General features: G+C 38.5%; 1 protein-coding gene across 2 annotated transcripts in view; it reads right to left on the bottom strand.

The window, feature by feature from the left end:
- Positions 1-22,775, bottom strand: part of LOC309627291 (uncharacterized protein) — a 297,871-nt gene that overhangs the window by 133,854 nt on the left and 141,242 nt on the right. The window lies entirely within an intron of this gene.

Genomic DNA, 22,775 nt, shown 5'->3' with positions numbered 1-22,775 from the left:
CTGCAGAACAGAAACCGCAATCACAGAAAGTTAGATGAAATGAGACAGCAGAGGAATATGTCCCAGACGAAGGAACAAGATAAAAACCCAGAAGAACAACTAAGTGAAGTGGAGATAAGCAATCTATACACACACACAAAAAAAGAATTCAGAGGAATGATAGTAAAGATGATCCAAGATCTCAGAAAAAGAATGGAGGCACAGACTGAGAAGATACAAGAAATGTTTAACAAAGATCTAGAAGAACTAAAGAACAAACAAACAGAGATGAACAATACAATAACTGAAATGAAAAATACACTGAAAGGAATCAATAGCAGAATAACTAAGGCTGAAGAACAGGTAAGTGGTCTGGAAGACAGAATGGTGGAATCACTGCCATGGAACAGAATAAAAAAAAAAAGAATGAAAAGAAATGAGGAAAACCTTAGAGACTTCTAGGACAACATTAAACATGCCAACATTCACACTGTAGTGGTCCCAGAAGGAGAAGAGAGAGAAAAAGGACCTGAGAAAATATTTGAAGAGATAATAGCTGAAAACTTCCCTAACATGGGAAAGGAAACAGTCAACCAATTCCAGGAAGTGTAGAGAGTCCCAGGAAGGATAAACCCAAGGAGGAATATGCCAAGACACACAGTAATTAAATTGACAAAAATTAAAGACAAAATATTAAAAGCAACAAGGGAAAAGCAACAAATAACATACAAGGGATTCCCATAAGGTTATCAGCTGATCTCTCGGCAGGAACTACGCAGGCCAGGAAGGAGTGGCACAATATATTTAAAGTGATGAAGGGGAAGAACCTTCAACCAAGAATACTCTACCTAGCAAGGCTCTCATTCAGATTCAGTGGAGAAATCGAACACTTTACAGAAAAGCAAAAGCTAACAGAATTCATCACCACCAGATCAGCTTTGCAACAAATGCTAAAGGAAGTTCTCTAGGCAGAAAAGAAAAGGCCACAACTAGAAACAAGAAAATTACAAACAGAAAAGTTCACCAGTAAAGGCAAACATAAAGTAAACTAGGAAATCATCCACACACAAATATGATATCAAAAATCAGCAATCATGAGAAGAGGAGGGTACAAATGAATGATATTGGAAATGCATTTGAAATTAAAAGACCAGCAACTTAAAACAATCTTGTTTATATATAGACTGCTGTATCAAAACCCCATGGTAACCACAAACCAAAAATCTACAATAGATACACACACAAAAAAGAAAAAGGAATCCAAACACAGCACTAAAGTTAGTCATCAAATCACAAGAGAAGAGAATAAAAGAGGAAGTGAAGAAAAAATACCTACAAAAACAAATCCAAAACAATTAACAAAATGGAACATAAATATCAATGATTACCTTGAATGTAAACAGATTAAATTCTCCAACCAAAAGACATAGACTGGCTGAATGGATACAAAAACAAAACCTGTATATATGCTGTCTATAACAGACCCACTTCAGACCCAGGGACGCATACAGACTACAACTGAGGGCATGGAACAATGTATTCCATGCACATGGTAATCAAAACAAAGCTAAAATAGGAATCCTCATATCAGACAAAACAGACTTTAAAATAAAGACTGGTACAAGAGACAAAGAAGGACATTATATACTGATCAAGGGCTCAATCCAAGAAGAAGATATAACAATTGCAAATATTTATGCACCCAACATAGGAGCACCTCAGTATACAAGGCAAATGCTAACAGCCATAAAAGGAGAAATCAACAGTAACACAATAATATTGGGGGACTTTAACATCCCACTTTCATCAATGGACAGATCATCCAGACACAGAATCAATAAGGAAACACACACCTTAAATGACACATTAGACTAGATGGATTAAATTGACATTTACAGAGCATTCCATCCAAAAGCAGCAGAATACACATTCTTCTCAAGGACACATGGAACATTCTCCAGGATTGATCACATGCTGGACCACAAAGAGAGCCTCAGTAAATATAAGAAAATTGAAATCATATCAAGCATCTTTTCTGACCATAGTGCTATGAGATTAGACATAAACTACAAGAAAAAAGCTGTAAAAAACCCACAAACACATGGAGGTTACACAATATGCTACTAACCACCCAATGGATCACTGAAGAAATCAAAGAGGATATCAAAAAATACCTAGAGATAAATGAAGACGAAAGCACAACCATCCATAACCAATGGGACACAGCAAAAGTAGTCTAAAAGGGCAGTTTATAGCAATACAATCTTACCTCAGGAAACAAGAAAAATCTCAAATAAACAACTTATTCTTACACCTATAGAAACTAGAGTAAGAAGAACAAACATAACCCAAAGTTAGTAGAAGGAAAGAAATCATAAAGGTCAGAGCAGAAATAAATGAAATAGAGATGAAGAAAACAATAGAAAAGATGAATGAAACTAAAAGTTGGTTCTTTGGAAAGATAAACAAGATTGATAAACTTTTAGTCAGACTCATCAAGAAAAAATGGGAGAGGCCTCAAATCAATAAAATTAGAAATGAAAAATAAGTTAGCATGGACACCACAGAAATACAAAGGATCATGAGAGACTACTACAAGCAACTATATGCTTGTATATGCTACTATAAAATGGACAACCTAGAAGAAATGTACAAATCCTTAGAAAGGTACAATCTCCCAAGAGTGAACTAGGAAGAAATAGAAAATATGAACAGAAAAATCACAAGTACTGAAATGGAAACTGTAATTAAAAATTTTCCAACAAACAAAAGTCCAGGACCAGATGGCTTCACAGGTGAATTCTACCAAACATTTAGAGAAGAGTTAATACCTATCCTTCTGCAATACCATTCCAAAACATTGCAGAGGAAGCAACACTCCCATACTCATTCTATGAGGCCAACATCACCCTGATACCAAAACCAGACAAAGATACCACACAAAAAAAATTACAGGCCAATATCACTGATGAACATAGACACAAAAACCCTCAACAAAATACTAGGAAACAAAATCCAACAATACAATAAAAGGATCATACACCATGATCAAGTGGGATTTATCCCAGGGATGCAAGGATTTTTCAGTATCTGCAAATCAATCAGTGGGATACACCACATCAACAAATTGAAGAATAAAAACCACATGGTCATCTCAATAGATGCAGAAAAGGCTTTTGACAAAATTCAATACCCATTTATGATAAAAACTCTCCAGAAAGTGGGCACTGAGAGAACATACCTCAACATAATAAAGGCCATATATGACAAACCTACATCTAGCATCACAGTCAATGAGGGAAAAGCAGAAAGCATTTCCTCTAAGATCAGGAACAAGACAAGAATATCCACTCTCACCACTTTTATTCAACATAATTCTGGAAGTCCTAGCCATGGCAGTCAGAAAAGAAAAAGAAATAAAACGAATCCAAATTGGAAAAGAAGAAGTAAAACTGTCAGTGTTCACAGATGACATGATACTATACATAGAAAATCCTAAAGATACAACCAGAAAACTACTAGAGCTCATCAATGAATTTGATAAAGTTGCAGGATACGAAATTAATACACAGAAATCTCTTGCATTCCTATACACTAACAATGAAAGATCAGAAAGAGAAATCAAGGAAACACTCCCATTTACCATTGCAACAAAAAGAATAAGGTACCTAGGAATAAACCTACCTAAGGAAGCAAAAGACCTGTATGCAGAAAACTATAAGACGCTGATGAAAGAAATCAAAGATGACACAAACAGATGGAAAGATACACCATATTCTTGGACTGGAAGAATCAATATTGTCAAAATGACTGTACTACCCAAGGTAATCTACAGATTTAATGCAATCCCTATCAAATTACCAATAGCATTTTTCACAGAACTGGAACAAAAAATTTTTAAATTTGTATGGAAACACAAAAGACCCCGAATAGCCAAAGTAATCTTGAGAAAGAAAAACGGAGCTGGAGGAATCAGGCTTCCTGATTTCAGACTATACTACAAAGCTACAGTCATCAAAAAGTATGGTACTGGCACCAAAACAGAAATATAGATCATTGGAACAGGATAGAAAGCCCAGAAATAAACCCGGGCATCTATGGTCAATTAATCTACAACAAAGGAGGCAAGGATATACAATGGAGAAAATACAGTCTCTTCAATAAGTGGTGCTGGCAAAACTGGACAGCTACATGTAAAAGAATGAAATTAGAACACTTTCTAACACCATACACAAAAATAAAGTCAAAATGGATTAAAGACCTAAATGTAAGACCGGATACTATAAAAACTCCTAGAGGAAAATATAGGCAGAACAGATTTTGACATAAATTGCAGCAATATCTTTTTCAATCTGCCTTCTAGAGTAATGAAAATAAAAGCAAAAATAAACAAATGGAACCTAATTAAACTCAAAAGCTTCTGCACAGCAAAAGGAAACCCTAAACAAAATGAAAAGGCAACCCACAGAATGGGAGAAAACATTTGCAAACAATGCGACCAATGAAGGATTAATCTCCAAAATTTAAAAAGAGCTCATGTGGCTCAATATACAAAAAAAAAAACCTCAAAAAACAAACAAACCAAAAAACCCAACCTAATCAAAAAATGGGCAGAAGACCTAAATAGATATTTCTCCAAAGAAAATATACAGATTGCCAAGAGGCACATGAAAAGATGCTCAACATCACTAATTATTAGAGAAATGCAAATCAAAACTACAATGAGATATCACCTCACACTAGTCAGAATGGCCATCATCAAAAAGTCTACAAACAATAAGTGCTGGAGAGGGTGTGGAGAAAAGGGAACCCTCCTACACTTTTGGTGGGAATGAAAATTGGTGCAGGCACCGTGGAGAACAGTATGCAGGTTCCTTAAAAAGCTGAAACTAGAGCTACCATATGATCCAACAATCCCACCTCTGGGCATATATCCAGAGAAAACCATGGTTTGAAAGGATACATGCACCGTAATTTTTATTGCAGTGCTATTTACAATAGTCAAGACACGGAAGCAATCTAAATGTCCATCGACGGATGGATAAAGAAGATGTGGTACATATAAACAATGAAATATTACTCAGCCATAAAAAAGAATGAAATAATGCCATTTGCAGCAACATGGATGGACCTGGAGATTTTCATACCAAGTGAAGGAAGTTAGACAGAGAAAGACAAATATCATATGATATCACTTATATGTGGAATCTTAAAAAAACGATACAAATGAACTTATTTACAAAACAGAAACAGACTCACAGACTTAGAGAATGAACTTATGGTTACATGGGGGGAAGAGTCAGGGGAGGGACAGATAGGGAGTTTGGGACTGACATATACACACTGCTACATTTAAAACAGATAACCAACAAGGACCTACTGTAGAGCACAGGGAACTCTGCTTAATGTACCGTAATAACCTAAATGGGAAAAGAACTTGAAAAGGAGTAGATGCATGCATATGCATAACTGAATCACTTTGCTGTATACCTGAAACTAACTCAACGTTGTTAATCAACTATACTCCAACATAAAATTAAAATTTTTTAAAAAAAGAGAAAAAAAGATAGTCACTCCATCCATGTTCTCACAAATAGCAGGGTGACCTTCTTTCTCATGGCTGAATAATATATATATACACACACATACATATATATATATTTCATATGTGTGTATACACACACATACACGCACACACACACCCTCCCCCATATATCACATTCTGAGGTTCACTGGATAGAGAAACAGTGGTTATTCTTCTCATGGAAGTGGCAGCAGTACAAGCACTAATTAAATCATGACCACTATATCCTATTGTCTAAAGCAAGAAACATGGCCAAGTCAAAAGTCAGGGGGAATAAAAGCACACCCCTCTCACCATTAGGCCATGAAAAGGATAAGGGTGCATTATATACTATAATGGTGTGAAAAACTAAGACCACGAATTTAATCTACCACAGTACTTGACAATATGTTTCTAGTTGAATGAATGCACATGCATGAAAACATTTCAAAATTACAGGTGATTCAGTAAGGATGTAATTTAATAAGTAGGAAAAGATGGGGGCAAAGTGCTAATCTGAGCTGCAAACTGTGCTGCTCTTTGAGGCTGTTCGTTGATTAGTAAGATCGAAGCCAAATGACATGACCCAGTCATGCCTAGTGGCACCACAAGGTCCTGGAAAATTGCAGTGTCTGTAGCGATGCATTCCTTAATCTAGACCTAAGCTCAGGTACAAAAGCAGCTTATTTTATGTCCTGAGAGCAACAGAGTATAAGGGAGAAAAGGAAAGCAGAGGTAATTCCTGTTTCCTGTATAAACCCTCAACACTGAGGATAGGAAGTGATTCCCCTTTATTACCGCTCTGTCCTTTAGTTTCTGAGATGCCACACCCTCGTTCCCACGGCAAATTCTCACTGGGATTAGTTAGCAAGAGATGATTCTTCTCTGTATTAAAGAGAACAATATACCTATCTTAACAAACCAATGATTATTTTGGTTCTAAAATGGGAGGGAATATGACAGGTCAGTAAGTAAACTGTGAGTCTGGATGGAGGGATAAGCTCAGATAAAGGGGAGTGTGTGAATGAGGTAAAATGGCCACGTAGGGCTTTCATATTTTATTTATATGTTTATAGAAAGACCATGAGAACTTCCCAAGCAAGGAGTGGTGTGACAGACACGTAAGAATTAAAGTCCTACGTGAGCTTTTCAGAAAGCCAGCTTCCAAGAGAAAGGGAAGAGAAGGAGCAGAGAGATTTGGGAGTGCAGGCACTTCACCAGGAGGGAGCGGTCCCCAAAGTCAGCTCCCAGACGAGTCCGGATCAAGGTGGAAGAGGCGAGCCAGGTGGGAATGCAAAGCCCCCAAGGCACTCTCAGGCACTCTGCCCAGCTGATGCGAGGAGACAGGCGACACAGCAGGAACAGCTTCAGCCAGAAGTCAAAGGAGGGTCAGGAAGGAGCACTAATTTTCCAGAGAATAAAAGGAGGTCGGGATCTGGGCAAGATGGCGGAGGAGTAAGACGCGGAGATCACCTTCCTTCCCACAGATACATTAGAAGTGCATCTACACGTGGAACTGCTCCTACAGAACACCCACTGAACGCTGGCAGAAGACGTCAGACCTCCCAAAAGGCAAGAAACTCCCCACGTACTTGGGTAGGGCAAAAGAAAAAATAAATAACAGAGACAAAAGAATAGGGACAGGACCTGCACCAGTGGGAGGAAGCTGTGAAGGAGGAAAGGTTTCCACGCACTAGGAAGCCCCTTCGCGGGCGGAGACTGCAGGTGGCAGGGGGGGGGAGCTTCGGAGACACGGAGGAGAACACAGCCACAGGGGTGCGGAGGGCAAAGCGGAGAGACTCCCACACACAGGCTCGGCGCCGAGCAGCACTCACCAGCCCGAGAGGCTTGTCTGCTCACCCGCAGGGGTGGGCGGGGGCTGGGAGCTGAGGCTCCGGCTTCGGTCGGATCGCAGGGAGAGGACTGGGGTTGGCGGCATGAACACAGCCCGAAGGGGGCTAGTGCACCACAGCTAGCTGGGAGGGAGTCCGGGAAAAAGTCTGCAGCTGCTGAAGAGACAAGAGACTTTTTCTTGCCTCTTTATTTCCTGGTGCGCAAGGAGAGGGGATTCAGAGCGCCACCTACATGAACTCCAGAGACGGGCGTGAGCCGTGGCTATAAGCGCGTACCCCAGAGACGGGCATGAGCTGTGGCTATCAGCGCAGACCCCAGAAATGGGCATGAGACGCTAAAGCTGCTGCTGCCGCCACCAAGAAGCCTGTGTGCAAGCACAGGTCACTCTCCACACCGCCCCTCCCAGGAGCCGGTGCAGCCCGTCACTGCCAGGGTCCCGTGATCCGGGGATAACTTCCCCGGGAGAACGCACGGTGCGCCTCGGGCTGGTGCAACATCACGCCAGCCTCTGCCGCCGAAGGCTCGCCCCGCATCTGTACCCCTCCCTCCCCACGGCCTGAGTGAGCCATAGCCCCCGAAGCAGCTGCTCCTTTAACCCCGTCCTGTGTGAGCGAAGATCAGATGCCCTCAGGCGACCTACACACAGAGGCGGGTCCAAATCCAAAGCTGAACCCCTGGAGCTGTACGAACAAAGAAGAGAAAGGGAAATTTCTCCCAGCAGCCTCAGAAGCAGCAGATTAGAGCTCCACAAACAACTTGATTTACCTGTATCTGTTGAATAACTGCATAGACAATGAAACACCCCAAATTTAGGAGGTGGACTTTGGGAGCAAGAAATATTAATTTTTCCCCTTTTTCTTTTTTTGTGAGTGTATATGTGTATGCTTCTGGGTGAGATTTTGTCTGTATAGCTTTGCTTTCACCATTTGTCCTAGGATTCGGTCCATCTTTTTTTTTTTTTTTTTTTAACTTAAAAAATGTTTTTTCTTAATAAATTTTTTAATAATTTTTTCCTTTTTTATTTTAAAAAATTAAAAAAAAATTTTTCTTAATAATTTTTTCCTATTTTTTATTTTAAAAATTAAAAATTAATTTTTTTCTTAATAATTTTTTTCTTATTTTTTATTATAAAAATTAATAAATTTATTTTAAAAAATTAAAAAAATTTTTTTCTTAATAAAACTTTTTCTTAATAATTTTTTTTATTATAATAGCTTTATTTTATTTTATCCTCTCTCTTTCTCTCTTTCTATTTTTTCTCCCTTTTATTCTGAGCCGTGTGGATGAAAGGCTCTTGGCGCTCCAGCCAGGCATCAGGGCTGTGCCTCTGAGGTGGGAGATCCAACTTCAGGACACTGGTCCACAAGAAACCTCCCAGCTCCATGTAATACCAAACGGTGAAAATCTCTCAGAGATCTCCATCTCAACATCAAGACCCAGCTTCACTCAACGACCAGCAAGCTACAGTGCTGGACACGCTACGCCAAACAACTAGCAAGACAGGAACACAGCCCCATCCATTAGCAGAGAGGCTGCCTAAAATCATAATAAGGCCACAGACACCCCAAAACACACCACCAGACATGGACGTGTCCACCAGAAAGACAAGACCCAGCCTCATCCACCAGAACACAGGCACTAGTCCCCTCCACCAGAAAGCCTACACAACACACTGAACCAACCTTAGCCACTGGGGACAGATACCAAAAACAACGTGAACTACGAACCTGCAGGCTGTAAAAAGGAGACCCCAAACACAGTAAGATAAGCAAAATGAGAAGACAGAAAAACACACAGCAGATGAAGGAGCAGGGTCAAAACACACCAGACCTAACAAATGAAGAGGAAATAGGTAGTCTACCTGAAAAAGAATTCAGAATAATGATAGTAAAGATGATCCAGAATCTTGGAAATAAAATAGACAAAATGCAAGAAACATTTAACAAGGACGTAGAAGAACTAAACAGGAGAAAGCAACAATAAAAAGTACAATAAATGAAATTAAAAATACTCTAGAAGGGATCAATAGCAGAATAACTGAGGCAGAAGAACGGGTAAGTGACCTGGAAGATAAAATAGTGGAAATAACTACTGCAGAGCAGAATAAAGAAAAAAGAATGAAAATAACAGTCTCAGAGACCTCTGGGACAACATTAAACGCACCAGCATTAGAATTATAGGGGTCCCAGAAGAAGAAGAGAAAAAGAAAGGGACTGAGAAAATATTTGAAGAGATTATAGTTGAAACCTTCCCTAATATGGGAAAGGAAATAGTTAAGTCCTGGAAGCACAGAGAGTCCCATACAGGATAAATCCAAGGAGAAACATGCCAGGACACATATTAATCTAACTATCAAAAATTAAATATAAAGAAAACATATTAAAAGCAGCAAGGGAAAAACAACAAATAACACACAAGGGAATCCCCATAAGGTTAACAGCTGATCTTTCAGCAGAAACTCTGCAAGCCAGAAGGGAGTGGCAGGATATACTTAAAGTGATGAAGGAGAAAAACCTACAACCAAGATTACTCTACCCAGCAAGGATCTCATTCAGATTTGAGGGAGAAATTAAAAGCTTTACAGACAAGCAAAAGCTGAGAGAGTTCAGCACCACCAAACCAGCTTTACAACAAATGCTAAAGGAACTTCTCTAGGCAAGAAACACAAGAGAAGGAAAACACCTACAATAACAAACCCAAAATATTTAAGAAAATGGGAATAGGAACATACATATCGATAATTACCTTAAATGTAAATGGATTAAATGCTCCCACCAAAAGACACAGACTGGCTGAATGGATACAAAAACAAGACCCGTATATATGCTGTCTACAAGAGACCCACTTCAGACCTAGGGACACATACAGACTGAAAGTGAGGGGATGGAAAAAGATATTCCATGCAAATGGAAATCAAAAGAAAGCTGGAGTAGCAATTCTCATATCAGACAAAATAGACTTCAAAATAAAGACTATTACAAGAGACAAAGAAGGACACTATATAATGATCAAGGGATCAATCCAAGAAGAAGGTATAACAATTGTAAATATTTATGCACCCAACATAGAAGCACCTCAATACATAAGGCAAATACTAACAGCCATAAAAGGGGAAATCGACAGTAACACAATCATAGTAGGGGACTTTAACACCCCACTTTCACCAATGGACAGATCATCCAAAATGAAAATAAATAAGGAAACAAAAGCTTTAAATGATACATTAAACAAAATGGACCTAATTGATATTTATAGGACATTCCACCCAAAAACAACAGAATACACATTTTTCTCAAGTGCTCACGGAACATTCTCCAGGATAGATCATATCTTGGGTCACAAATCAAGCATTGGTAAATTTAAGAAAATTGAAATGGTATCAAGTATCTTTTCCGACCACAATGCTATGAGACTAGGTATCAATTACAGGAAAAGGTCTGTAAAAAATACAAACACATGGAGGCTACACAATACACTACTTAATAACGAAGTGATCACTGAAGAAATCAAAGGGGAAATTAAAAAATACCTAGAAACAAATGACAATGGAGACACAATGAACCAAAACCTATGGGATGCAGCAAAAGCAGTTCTAAGAGGGAAGTTTACAGCAATACAAGCCTACATCAAGAAACAGGAAACATCTCGAATAAACAACCTAACCTTGCACCTAAAGCAATTAGAGAAAGAAGAACAAAAAAACCCCAAAGCTAGCAGAAGGAAAGAAATCATAAAGATCAGATCAGAAATAAATGAAAAGGAAATGAAGGAGACAATAGCAAAGATCAATAAAACTAAAAGCTGGTTCTTTGAGAAGATAAACAAAATTGATAAACCATTAGCCAGACTCATCAAGAGAAAAAGGGAGAAGACTCAAATCAATAGAATCAGAAATGAAAAAGGAGAAGTAACAACTGACACTGCAGAAATACAAACGATCATGAGAGATTACTACAAGCAACTCTATGCCAGTAAAATGGACAACCTGGAAGAAATGGACAAATTCTTAGAAATGCACAACCTGCCGAGACTGAACCAGGAAGAAGTAGAAAATATGAACAGACCAATCACAAGCACTGAAATTGAAACTGTGATTAAAAATCTTCCAACAAACAAAAGCCCAGGACCAGATGGCTTCACAGGCGAATTCTATCAAACATTTAGAGAAGAGCTAACACCTATCCTTCTCAAACTCTTCCAAAATATTGCAGAGGGAGGAGCACTCCCCAACTTATTCTACGAGGCCACCATCACCCTGATACCAAAACCAGACAAAGATGTCACAAAGAAAGAAAACTACAGGCCAATATCACTGATGAACATAGATGCAAAAATCCTCAACAAAATACTAGCAAACAGAATCCAACATCACATTAAAAGGATCATACACCATGATCAAGTGGGGTTTATTCCAGGAATGCAAGGATTCTTCAATATATGCAAATCAATCAACGTGATACATCATATTAACAAATTGAAGGAGAAAAACCATATGATCATCTCAACAGATGCAGAGAAAGCTTTCGACAAAATTCAACACCCATTTATGATAAAAGCCCTGCAGAAAGTAGGCATAGAGGGAACTTTCCTCAACATAATAAAGGCCATATATGACAAACCCACAGCCAACATTGTCCTCAATGGTGAAAAACTGAAACCATTTCCACTAAGATCAGGAACAAGACAAGGTTGCCTACTCTCACCACTATTATTCAACATAGTTTTGGAAGTGTTAGCCACAGCAATAAGAGAAGAAAAAGAAATAAAAGGAATCCAAATCGGAAAAGAAGAAGTAAAGCTGTCACTGTTTGCAGATGACATGATACTATACATAGAGAATCCTAAAGATGTTACCAGAAAACTACTAGAGCTAATCAATGAATTTGGTAAAGTAGCAGGATACAAAATTAATGCACAGAAATCTCTTGCATTCCTATACACTAATGACGAAAAATCTGAAAGTGAAATTAAGAAAACACTCCCGTTTACCATTGCAACCAAAAGAATAAAATATCTAGGAATAAACCTACCTAAGGAGACAAAAGACCTGTATGCAGAAAATTATAAGACACTGATGAAAGAAATTAAAAATGATACAAATAGATAGAGAGATATACCATGTTCTTGGATTGGAAGGATCAACATTGTGAAAATGACTCTACTACCCAAAGCAATCTACAGATTCAATGCAATCCCTATCAAACTACCACTGGCATTTTTCACAGAACTAGAACAAAAAATTTCACAATTTGTATGGAAACACAAAAGACCCCGAATAGCCAAAGCAATCTTGAGAACGAAAAATGGAGCTGGAGGAATCACGCTCCCTGAGTTCAGACTATATTACAAAGCTACAGTAATCAAGACAGTTTGGTACTGGCACAAAAACAGAAACATAGATCAATGGAACAGGATAGAAAGCCCAGAGATAAACCCATGCACATATGGTCACCTTATCTTTGATAAAGGAGGCAGGCATATACAGTGGAGAAAGGACAGCCTCTTCGATAAGTGGTGCTGGGAAAACTGGACAGCTACATGTAAAAGAATGAAATTAGAACACTCCCTAACACCATACACAAAAATAAACTCAAAATGGATTAAAGACCTAAATGTAAGGCCAGACACTATCAAACTCTTAGAGGAAAACATAGGCAGAACACTCTATGACATAAATCACAGCAAGATCCTTTTTGACCCAACTCCTAGAGAAATGGAAATAAAAACACAAATAAACAAATGGGACCTAATGAAACTTAAAAGCTTTTGCACAGCAAAGGAAACCATACACAAGACCAAAAGACAACCCTCAGAATGGGAGAAAATATTTGCAAATGAAGCAACTGACAAAGGATTAATCTCCAAGATTTACAAGCAGCTCATGCAGCTCAGTAACAAAAAAAAAAACAACCCAATCCAAAAATGGGCAGAAGACCTAAATAGACATTTCTCCAAAGAAGATATACAGATTGCCAACAGACACATGAAAGAATGCTCAACATCATTAATCATTAGAGAAAAGCAAATCAAAACTACAATGAGATATCATCTCACACTGGTCAGAATGGCCATCATCAAAAAATCTACAAACAATAAATGCTGGAGAGGGTGTGGAGAAAAGGGAACACTCTTGCACTGTTGGTGGGAATGTAAATTGATACAGCCACTATGGAGAACAATATGGAGGTTCCTTAAAAACCTAAAAATAGAACTGCCATATGACCCAGCAATCCCACTACTGGGCATATACCCTGAGAAAACCATAATTCAAAAAGAGTCATGTACCAAAATGTTCATTGCAGCTCTGTTTACAATAGCCAGGACATGGAAGCAACCTAAGTGTCCATCATCGGATGAATGGATAAAGATGTGGCACATATATACAATGGAATATTACTCAGCCATAAAAAGAAACGAAATGGAGGTATTTGTAGTGAGGTGGATGGACCTAGAGTCTGTCATACAGAGTGAATTAAGTCAGAAAGAGAAAAACAAATACCGTTTGCTAACACATATATATGGAATCTAAGGAAAAAAAAAAAAAAGTTCATGAAGAACCTAGTGGCAAGACGGGAATAAAGACACAGACCTACTAGAGAATGGACTTGAGGATATGGGGAGGGGGAGGGGTAAGATGTGACAGGGTGAGAGAGTGGCATGGACATATATACACTACCAAATGTAAAATAGATAGCTAGTGAGAAGCAGCCGCATAGCACAGGGAGATCAGCTTGGTGCTTTGTGACCACCTAGAGGGGTGGGATAGGGAGGGTGGGAGGGAGGGAGACGCAAGAGGGAAGAGATATGGGAACATATTGTATATGTATAACTGATTCACTTTGTTATAAAGCAGAAACTAACACACCATTGTAAAGCAATTATACTGCAATAAAGATGTTAAAAAAAAAAAAAAAAGGAGGTCGGAGGCCTTGACTTGGCGAGTGCAGAGAGGCTGGATCAGAGACTCCACAGTTCCAGAATCTGGGTCTCTAAGTGCCTGTAGTTCAGAGAGCAGAGATGACAAGGAAGGCTAGGATGGGGTGTGCCACCTTAAAACCTGTGCCACTCTGAGCAATTGGGAGACATGTCGGTGATTTTTCCTTCCCGTGTGTAGTTTGTACGTTAATATGCACTTATGTTCTCAAAAGTCATGAACCTAGAGGGAAATGGAAAGCCACAGAAGAAAAAATGAGGGAAGGTAGGAGGCACCCCAAATGTAAGTTTCCTTCTTTTTCCTCTGACATTCCTTCTTCTTTGGCAAGTTAAAAAATAGCCACAGTACGTCTTCCCTTTCCCTTAGGATTTTGCGAAAAGCGGTTTATAAATTATTGCAGAGCACTCGGAAAGAGTCAAGCACTTAATAACATTCCAAACCAGGCCAGGCGCAGCAAACCTGCTGAGTGTTGTGGGGAATTTCTTTGGGGTTTCAAATCCCAATGAGAATGTGAAAAGCCCAGTACTTTTTCCTTTACTTGAACTTTAAGTTAGTATGTGCATAAATAAGTAAAGTAAGGCTATTTGACTTTTTCCCAGACAGAAGAATAGGAACCCAGAATTTCTCCTATATCCATTTTCATACCATTACCTGCTCATCTCTCTCAGCCTCTATTTTTAAGTGTTTACTTTCAGGGTTGGGGGAGGAATAACAAAAACAATAAAAGTAAAAAGCTAAACTGCCTGAACAAACCTGGACCCATATTAAATCTCCTTATCTTTCCTTGCATTCGTTTGTTAAAATAAACAAGAAAGAAAAGACAGGAAGAATGGGTAAGGATCAAATAATCAATCAGCATACATATTTTGGAAACCCTGTCTGTCCGGTGCTGTTCTAGGCACCCTGGAGCCGACTCAAATGTAAAGTGAGACTCATCTTTACAGAGGTTACAATTCAGTGGTAAAGACAGAATGACTGCAAGTTCAATGGAATGAAAAATACAAAAAAATGGTGTGGTACTGACGTGTGTGTGTATAAGCAATTTTCTGACATAAGACAGACATAACTGTTAGTCTTTTCTAACAGCTAGAGTAGCATAGAATGAAAGGCAAGAGATTCCTATATCAGGAAATTCTTTCCAAAGCCATTTCAGCCATGATATTTGAATTACAGATGGCCTCGATTATGGAGAGGGGGATATGTGTGTTTGGTAAGAATAGAAACAGAAATGCCATATCAAAACAAAATTGATAAGATTTAATAAATGACAGTCATTTTTAACAGTGACCAGGCTTCTTCAGTCTTCCAAGGCAATAGAAATAAAAACAAAAATAAACAAATGGGACCTAATCAAACTTATGAGGTTTTGCACAGCAAAGGAAACCATAAACAAAGTGAAAAGACAATGGGAGAAAATATTTGCAAACAATGCGACTGACAAGGGCTCAATTTCCAAAATATACAAACAGCTCATACAACTGAACAACAAAAAAACACACAACCCAATCAAAAAATGGGCAGAAGACCTAAATAGACATTTTTCCAAAGAAGAAATACAGATGGCCAATAGGCACATGAAAAGATGCTCAACATCGCTAATTAATAGAGAAATGCAATTCAAAACTACAATGAGGTACCACCTCACACAGGTTAGAATGGCCGTCCTTAAAAAGTCTTCAAATAACAAATGCTAGAGAGGGTGTGGAGAAAAGGGAACCCTCCTACACCGTTGATGGGAATGTAAATTGGTGCAGCCACTATGGAGAACAGTATGGAGGTTCCCCAGAAAACTAAAAGTAGAACTACCATATGTTCCAGCAATCCCACTCCTGAGCATATATCCAGACAAAACTATAATTCAAAAAGATACATGCACCCAATGTTCATTGCAGCACTATTCACAGTAGCCAAGACATGGGAACAACCTAAATGTCCATCGACAGGTGAATGGATAAAGAAAATGTACATATGTACAATGGAATATTACTCAGCCATTAAAAAAAATGCCATTTGCAGCAACATGGACGGATCTAGAGATTATCATACTAAGTGAAGTTAAGTCAGACAGAGAAAGACAAATACCACGTGATACCACTTATATGTAGAATCTAAAGTATGACACAAATGAACCTATCTATGAAACAGAAACAGAATCACAGACATAGAAAATAGACTTGTAGTTGCCAAGGGGGAAGGCGTAGGAGAGGGATGGATTGGGAGTTCAGGATTAGCAGATGCAACCTGATATATATAGAATGGATAAACAACAAGGTCCTACTGTATAGACAGGGAGCTATATTCAATATCCTGTGATAAACCATAATGGAAAAGAATATGAAAAAAGAATGTGTATATATGCATAACTGAGTCACTTTGCTGTATAGCAGCAATGAACACAACATTGGGAATTAACTATACTTCAATAAAACACAAAACAAAACAGTGACCAGGCTTCAAATGTGTGGTGCTTTCCCAAATCTGTACTGAAGAAGGTCTAAGGAAAATTTTGTCCCTGCCTTGCCAGACCTCTGAAAATGCCCAAAGAGGAAGTATGCCAAGTGAGAAAAATTGGCCTAAATAATTTTAAACTAGGCATTCCTCTTTGCCTAAAATTTGTCAACTGCTCTAATATATGGAAACATACAGTGAGAAATAAATGTTGGAAATGAAACAAAGTAATTTTAAACCCAGACTCTGTCTTTCCATCCTTGTATTGCCTCATTCATCTGTCTTGCCCTAACTGCTTTCTCTGGGTCACATAAATGTCCTGTTTCATCAACATCCCCCAAACATGTTCATCTTCACATCTGTGTCCTTGCCTTTTTGCTATGCACATTTTTACACCTGGAATACTTTTCCACATAACCACAACCGACTCCCACATTGCATTCTTCAAGGACCAGCCCCAGACAACAACCACCATATGAATCTCCTTCTGATGCCCTCTTGCCACTCATTCTTCTGGGAAGAAGCAAACATGCCCTTTGCTGGGGTCCTCCAGCAGTTTGAACATATTTCTATCATATTAATTTCCAGATTGCTCTATGTCGATACAAGTAGCTGTGTACCTAGTTTTGCTCATTCTCTAGACTTGAATTCTTTGAGGGCAGTCATCCTGGTTTTTCCAGATTTGTATTCCTGGAGCATGGTATAGTATCTGGCAGTTAGCTGGGATTCAATAAACAATAAAGGACTGGAAAAGAGAGACTATATTTTAAAATGAGGCATTATAGTCTAGGGAGGGAAAAAAGAGAGGTCATCTCATATTAGTATTCATACCAGTTTTGAAATTCACTTTCTATTTTAGTCCCTCTCTCTCTTATTTGAAACTTCAAGCTAAAAAAATAGAATCTTTCTAGGTCATAGGACTGGCACAGTGGCTGTGAGTGCCTTGATGTTTCCTGGAAGAAAGTTTGTAGGCATGTGCCTGTAAAAACTGAAGAAAAGGCATGGAAAGATGATATCTTCATTAAGTGAATGATAAAATATAAATCTGTATACATAAAATGTATCAGTGCCTATATGCAAATGAAAAAAAAAGCACAAAACCAATTTCTACCAAAAAGTAGCCTTTGCTTCAACATTTAAGCTACCAATTAATTTTAATTTACTCAAAGGACATCTAGAGTATTTATTCTCTAGGTCTTTGGCTTCCTCACCTTCTCCCTACTGCTGCCCAGATTTTGATAATTTTACTATTTCTTATACAGCAGAATATAAGTGATGCTAAGGGAAAAATAAAACAGGAAAATTTGAAATTAGTTAATCAGTTTTTTTCTAAGGACTTGATTTGGACAAATATTTGGGGATTTAAATTTATTGATTACTTCTGAAATGTTTAACATTGAGCACCTTTATTCATCATATTGAGTATAGACCCAAGTGCACTTGAAATAATGCATCTCTTGAAGTATTTAAAAATATTTCAAATTCAATTCCTGCTGGTCTGGTGTGATACTTAAGTCCCCAGTAGCAATAACCTTGGGACTTCACCGTAGTTGTATCACATTTCCAGGATCATATTCAGTGATAATATACTGGGGTTTTTGCAGGGAAGCCTTTTAATCTTGTATCTGTTCTTACAGTTTGTCATGCAGGCATCTATTTCCCCTGCCTAATGGGCCATTCAGTTCCAACTTCTGCTGTTTCTGTGCCAAGCTTGGGGAACAGGAATCTTGGTACAGACTTGAGACCCCGATCACGCACAGCTATTCCCACCTGAGCCTTGCTGGCTACCAGGAAGCCAAGGTGCCCCTCCCACCCCAGGCCCTAGCCAGGGCAGGCCAATACACCTCTCTTGTCCCCTCATCCTCCCAACACACGGAATCCCTTTTTAGTTTGAAAGAATTCTTTCTCTTTTAAGTTTCTTAAAGACATTTGCCTCTATCTATAACTCCCTTTCCCTCCTGGGCCTTAGGTTTGAGAAACAAACGCTGCTTTTGCTGCTTTCCACTCTGCCACAAACATTCCTCATTGCAATAAGCAGTGTCTCACATGTTTGAATTAGGAGAAAGGAAATGGGAAAATAGAGGGAAAGACATTTTATGTCAAAACAGTATCCAGCTACAATAAAGAGTTGCTAAGTGAAAGAATGAATGTATCTTGTTCTCAGAATCACTAATCATCAATTGCAGACTCTCTCCACCACAACCTGTTGTTCCCTGAAAATGCAACAATTTGGCTCCCATGAAGAAATTAAGGAAACAAGGAACTGAAATTGTATCAATTTCATTACTTATATTTCTTTAAAATACAACAAATGATGTGTGAAATTATATAATTATTATATGAATATAATTTGTTAATTAATATTTCCCCAAATAGTTAATTAGAAAGTTCTTGCTTGGCAAATTTTTATATTACTTTTCACTCCCTTAGGCAACATATCTCTCTTACTACTGAGCATGTTTTTGGCCCAGATTATGACGCTTGTCTTGACAAATAGAGGGTTATAAACCTAATGATCAATTTTCCATTACGATTGCTCCTCTCTATCAGGAATATTGGGTTTCAGAGGAAGTCACTTTTCTAAAAAAAAGAAAATACATCAGAATTTTGATACCTAAAAGAAAGATTATGATGAAAGTATCTTCCTCTAAGATGAACTCAGAGAAGTGGAAGTGATCTTATCATTTTAACATATCAGGAAACTAAGCATGAAGAAAGTTAAATTTTTGTCATATGACTATTTGATGGAAGAAGAGGAGCAAAACCCTTCTTATTTACTAACATCATCAACATTTTAAGCTTTATAAAGCACTTTCATATGCTGTGAATTTTCTATCCAAACTGCATAATTCTCTAAATTATGCCTTACTTTACCCTCATTTATATATAAAGAAACAAAGTCAGTTACTAAATAAGAAGCTAAAACCCACACAGCTAGAAAGAGCATGTAGGTCTCTGATTTCAAATACTGTTTTATTTGCAGTAAACAATCAGGATTTTCTAGATTATAGATTTTTTACCAGACTATGTGATTGTCCATTTCAAATACTATTATATAAAATAAGAATTACTAGTTTAGACAATACCTACTTTGGTAACCTCATTTTCTGCCACACCTACTCACACACATACTTTTTGGGCAGGACACACAGGATGGATGGCATGCTCATGAGTGACCCAGGGTTATGTATAATTATCAGTTGGCACACTGACTTTATCCTCATCTGTTCCAATTAAGAAAGTACCCAGAGTGAGCCAAACCATGGGATTAAAGGTATAATCCTCCAGATTCCAAGTCTGGCCAAGCCTTTTGACACATTGTAAGTAGTTAGGGTCCAACTACAAAGTTAGAGGGAAGATTCCACACAACCCTAACCTCTGACATTGGGTTTCCCAAAATTACTCTCACATTTGGTAATTCACTTGAAAGACTTACAGAACTCAATGGATCCTATTGTATTCACAGTTATGGCTTATTATAAGGAAGGTACAAATTAGAATCAGCCAAAGGAAGAGGCACATGGGGAGGGTCCCAAATGCAAAGCTTTCAGTGTCCTTAGGATGTGCCACCCTCCTGGCATCGATAAGCAATAATACACAGAGAGTACTGCCAACTTAAAATGCTCACTCATGCTTTGGTACCCAGAGTTTTTATTGAGACTTCATAATGTAAGCGTGATTGTTTGATTGATGGTCCAAATAGTTAAAACTCTGTCTTCAACCACCCTCAGTTCCACTAGAGGTTGGGCAGATATCACGTGACCCAAAGGGTTTACCAGGAATCCTCTTGTTAGCATAAATCTGTCAGGTTTTGTCTGAGAAGCCCACCATGAATAACAAAGACATTCCTATCATTCAGGAATAGAGTGACACAGAATAGAGAGATTACTTCCCAGGAGCCAGGAACAATGACCAGACTACTCTTTGGGACAAACCCAAATCTTTACTACACAAAAGGTCAGAATGGAATAAAGTACTGAGGGAGAGCTTTGAATTCTCTCTAATTTATTTCAATAGGTGAGTCAGTCACAAACCTCAGCATGTATCAATAAATATTATTAGTAACAAGTTACATCACACCTGACAAATGATTGCCACCCAGCCTTTCAGTGTGTCTGCAGTAGAGTGACAGCTGTTGCTCCAGTCACTCAGGAACTCACTGCATTCCCTTTTCTCTGCACCCAGGCTCACACAGGAATCTCTTCATTGAAAGCACTTCTCAACACCACAGTGAGAAAGAAAAGAAAAGAAAGAAAAACATACGAAAAACTTTACATAAGAAAAACTTTTATTCTTACATTCTCTAAGATAAGGGTCAATTGTCATCTCCTTCTTGAGACCATCCCCAAGTTTCTCAGGTGGCACTGTCTTCTATGAGCTAGGATACCAATATTGGCAAAGCTTGGTCCTCCTCTAAGACACAAGCAGTCCATTTTTCCCTAGCAGATTGTGAAAATGTGAAGGTAAGTACCATTTCATATTCATTTTTGTGTCTTTAGTGCCTATATTCAACTAATATTTGTTAAATTTACCTGTAGTGATAAGTAGTCTTAATGTGGTAAAATTAAACGACCATTATAGATTCTTGAAGGGCAGGCTGACATGATGAAAATGTGGTTTAGGGAGATGCATCTGACATAGTTTGCAAGATGAGCTGGAGGGGAATGGTACTATGGCAATGTCAACAAGCTAGGAAGCTCTTGTAGGTATCTGGGACAATAGTCCTAACCAATGACATTTCAAAGGAAGACCTCTACTTGACTTGTACAAATTGACAAAACTAATTCAGTAAATCAGTAATGTCAATCATTGGCAAAAGTTTGTCCTCCCCTATGTGGGTCATAGGTCCAGGATGTGGTAGCTTCTGTTTAACCAAAAATCATTCTCTGAAGGCACAGCTGTGAGTTGTCATTAGCCAACACTCAGAGCAGCTATCAGATGATATCATATGCGGAATGGGAGCTGTGGCTAATGAAGAAGAGTGAGTCACCAACAGCATTTACTATTGTCCCCACCTTGAAACACTCACATCCACTTGCTTCTTAATTCAGTTTACTCAATTCAGGCACAGCTTCTCAAGATTTTCTGATTAGTCACAATTTCTGGGAAAGCTTATACGAAGAGTTAGTAGAAAAACTATAGTTCTCACTGCTCCGTTGGTCCTGAGTGTAAGACGACTACTCGTCATCTTCCTCTTCTGCTGGTCTAAGTGGCTTGCCTGGTAGGTTGACCCAGACATTTGACCCTGAAGGGTCTAAGATCTGGTTACCTTCTCAGATTACAACTGGGCATGGGCACAACAACGAATGCTCTCCAGTGGATGACCTGAGTGTCAAATATATTCCTTCCCATCCTGATTATGTAAGATTAGTCCTACTTCCTCATGATGATCAGGATCAATTATACCTGCCAGAGATAATATTTTTTTCTTTCAATACTAGTTAACTGGCATAAGAGCCTAAAGTGTTAAGATGGTAGCTACAGCATAAAAGTTCAGTGGAAGCATCCCTTCCCTTGGAATCAGGAAACTTAGACCTACCGAACCTAAAATTGAAGAGACAGGAAACAAAATTTTCCAAAGTAATTAAGTGGATGAATGGTAAACAGCACCACTCCTGTTTCCACTCTTTGTTTCATGGACCCATATGTTCTATTTATTGGGTATATGGTATCAAATAATGACCATTGGTTTAAGGTATATGCCATATCTTGAAGAATACCTCCTTATCCTTGAAGGATGTCACCTCTTAGCTGTCCCTCAGGAAAACCTTCAGGAGTCAGCTTCTGAAGGTTATGGTATGTGATTAGGACCAGTGGATCTCATGGTCATGTGTCCAATGCCATGCTTCCTTTGCCATAAAATGAGTTCCCCAATTTAAGATGATATTATGATAGACCCTATGCCAATTTCTCATATACTCTGTGAGTCTTTGGAGGGTTCTGGTAGTGGCACTCTATGCAGGAAGACAGACTCATATGCAGATATATGTCAGTCAA

This window comes from Balaenoptera borealis (genome assembly GCF_965194805.1).
Source record: "Balaenoptera borealis genome assembly, chromosome: 4".
NCBI classification, from domain to species: Eukaryota; Metazoa; Chordata; class Mammalia; order Artiodactyla; family Balaenopteridae; genus Balaenoptera; species Balaenoptera borealis.
The sequence above is the reverse complement of the archived record's forward strand: the minus strand, read 5'-3'. Positions and strand labels throughout refer to the sequence as shown.